This window comes from Myotis brandtii, unplaced genomic scaffold, assembly GCF_000412655.1.
Source record: "Myotis brandtii unplaced genomic scaffold, ASM41265v1 scaffold274, whole genome shotgun sequence".
NCBI classification, from domain to species: Eukaryota; Metazoa; Chordata; class Mammalia; order Chiroptera; family Vespertilionidae; genus Myotis; species Myotis brandtii.
In genome coordinates, this window is record NW_005360425.1 from 1,197,835 (window position 1) to 1,201,199 (window position 3,365).

Sequence of the window (3,365 nt, forward strand, 5' to 3'; positions counted from 1 at the left end):
ATTTGGTATGCTTAAAAGAAAGACAAAGTATATTTAAAGTAGTATGCTTCCATTTTTGTAAAAACAAATGGTCCTTTCTTGCTTCCCCATATATGTGTCTATATTTGTATTTGTATGAACTTGGAGAAAGTTGTGGAGGATACAGGTCAGGCTATTACTATTGATCACCCTCAGGGGACGAGGATGAAAAAGGAAATGGAGAATAAGAGGGAAAATTTTGCAAAATGGAAAAATATTTGTGGTATAATAGTAACAATGTAGACTATAAAATGTTAACTATATTGTAAATGTTTAAAAATTGCAACATGCATGTAGATAAGAAATCCTATATAATAAAAGCCTAACATACTAAGTGTCCGACAGTTCATTTGACCGTTTGACCAGTTGGTATGAGGTGCACTGACCACCAGGAGGCAGATGCTCCTACCAGTAGTTTAGCTTGCTGCTGGGGTTCAGCCAATCGGGACTGAGCGAGATGGGCCGGACACGCCCTGGAACCCTCCCCTAACCACTCCCCAGCCTCATCGTGCACCGGTGGGATCCTTCAGCCTGACTTGGGCCCCCTGGGTCTCTGGTAGAATAGAATATGGAAAAAATGAAAGCATTGATTTTATTATGTGATGGGATTAATGGAGAAGTATTGTTTTGAATTGCTTGTACTTAATACTAGAGGCCCGGTGCACGAATTCATGCACCAGTGGGGTCCCTCGGCTTGGCCTGCAGGATTGGTCCAAAACCGGCTGTCCAACATCCCCTAAGGGGTCCTGGATTGTGAGAGGGCATAGGCCAGGCCGAGGGACCCCACTGGTGCACAATTGGGGCCGGGGAGGGACCGTGGGAGGGCTCCAGGGCGTGTCCAGCCCGTCTTGCTCAGTGCCAATCAGCCGGACCCCAGCAGCAAGCTAACCTACCGATCGGAGCATCTGCCCCCTCGTGGTCAGTGCACATCATAGCGACTGGTCGATGGTTCAGCTGTCTTCCCCCTGGTGGTCAGTGCATGTCATAGCGAGTGGTTGAGTGGCCATAGCATATCCTTAGCATATTACACTTTAGTTGAACAGATGACCGGACACTTAGCATATTAGGCTTTTATTATATAGGATTTTATAATAAAATAATTGCAAAGGTTGATCCTTCTTTATTCTTTCTTTATTTTTTTTATCTTTTGCCTTTTTGCTAAATGTGTTACTTAAAAAAATGGCAGTACATATTAAAAATATTTTCAGGTCATGTGTACACAGTATAAATCATCTGCTTTAAGAATGCATTGGCTCTTTGTACAGAGAGCCATTTGAAGAGACCATTCTAGTACTGGCAGTGATCCTGTATTTTCACAGTGTTCATCTTGTAGCTAAGTATTTTATATGTAACATATCCTTCAATCTTTATTAATTCCATGAACAGTAGCCACTATTACTGTCCTATTTTATAAAAGAGGAAACTGTGGTACAGAGATTTTTTTTCAAAAGGTCATAGTATAATAGGATAAACCAGGATCAAGTACTACTTGAAAAATTTACTGTTTGATAACTAGTATGGGTTAGAATTCACTATACTAAAATACACCACAATAATTAATATATAATTAACTAATTTCATATAATTACAATATATATAATGTATTTATATGTATGTATGGTATGTTGTATAATTATGTAATAAATATCTAATAACTATATATTATGTATAATCCTATCTAATAATAGACAAACATGGTAATTGACCGTACCTTCGCTACGCCTCACATCGGCTAATCAGCAAGATATGCAAATTAACCCAACTAAGATGGCGGCCGGCAGCCACGCAGCTGAAGCGAGCAGGAGGCTTGCTTGCTCCAGTGATGGAGGAAGCCAAGGTTCCCCACCTGCTGCGGCCCGGCTCTGAGCTCCACTGAAAGCAACAAAGTTTCAATTATAGAAGGTAAATAAACCCCAGATACCTGCTTTCAGCCAGCCGTGGCCACGGAGCTGGAGCGAGCAGGAGTGGGTTGCCCATGGTGATGGAGGAAGCCAAGCTTTCCACAGGCCTCTGCTAAAGGCAACAAAGTTTCAATTATAGAAGGTAAATAAATCCCAGAATAAAAAGAAAGTTTCTATTATATAAGCTAAACAAACCCCAGATACCTGCTTTCAGCAGGCCGTGGTCATAGAGCTGGAGCGAGCAGGAGCCCCGCTCTCAGCTCCAGTGACGGCAACAGTTTCAATTATAGAAGGTAAATAAATCTCAGAATAAAAAACACACAGAAAAAAAGGAGAGGCAGGGAGCTTCAGTCGCTGGCCAGCCTGAAAACGGCCCTCAGTCCCTCACCCAGACTGGCCAGGCACCCCAGTGGAGACCCCCACCCTGAAGGGGGTGTGACCAGCTGCAAACAGCCATCAGCCCCTCACCCAGGCTGGCCAGACACCCCAGCGGGACCCCCGCCCTGATCCGGGACACCCTTCAGGGCAAACCAGCCGGCCCCCACCCATGCACCAGGCCTCTATCCTATATAGTAAAAGGGTAATATACAAACTGACCCTAACAGCAGAAAGACTGGGAATGACTGGTCACTATGACACACACTGACCACCAGGGGGCAGACACTCAATGCAGGAGTTACCCCCTGGTGGTCAGTGCGCTCCCACATGGGGGAGCTCTGCTCAGCCACAAGCCAGGCTGACGGCTGCCAGTACAGCGGGGGTGGTGGGAGCCTCTCCCGCCTCCTCAGCAGCGCTAAGGAGGTCTGACTGCAGTTTAGGTCTGCTCCCTGCTGGCAAGTGGACATCCCCCGAGGGCTGCCGGGCTGCCAGAGGGATGTCTGATTGCCAGCTTAGGCCCAATCCCCTGGGGAGCAGGCCTAAGCCAGCAGTTGGTCATCCCCCGAGGGGTCCCAGACTGCGAGAGGGCACAGGCCAGGCTGAGGGACCCCCCCACCAGTGCACAAATTTTTGTGCACCGGGCCTCTAGTATATATAATAATGGTATAGGTCCAGAATTCATTATCTGGAATTTTTGGTTGTTAAAATAAATTGAATTATATTTAAATCAAATAGATGTAAATTACTGCTCAGGAAGTATCAAATTATTTTGCCTAAGGAATACATTCTTTTTTGATATAATCTTAAAATATATCTTCACAACTCAGGTTTATTTTTAAGGAAATATACACTAAATATTTTAAATCTATGAGTGATTTTAAAGATAATATTTGTGATTCATTTGAAAATAGAATTATTTTTTATTTACTAAAGAAAACATAAATGTAAAGTTATAATTTCTAGAGTTATTTAGAAATATATTTAATGTATATGCTTTTACTATATTTTTATTGATTTTGGATTGGAGGGGAGAGGGAGAGATAGAAACATCAATGATGGGAGAGAATC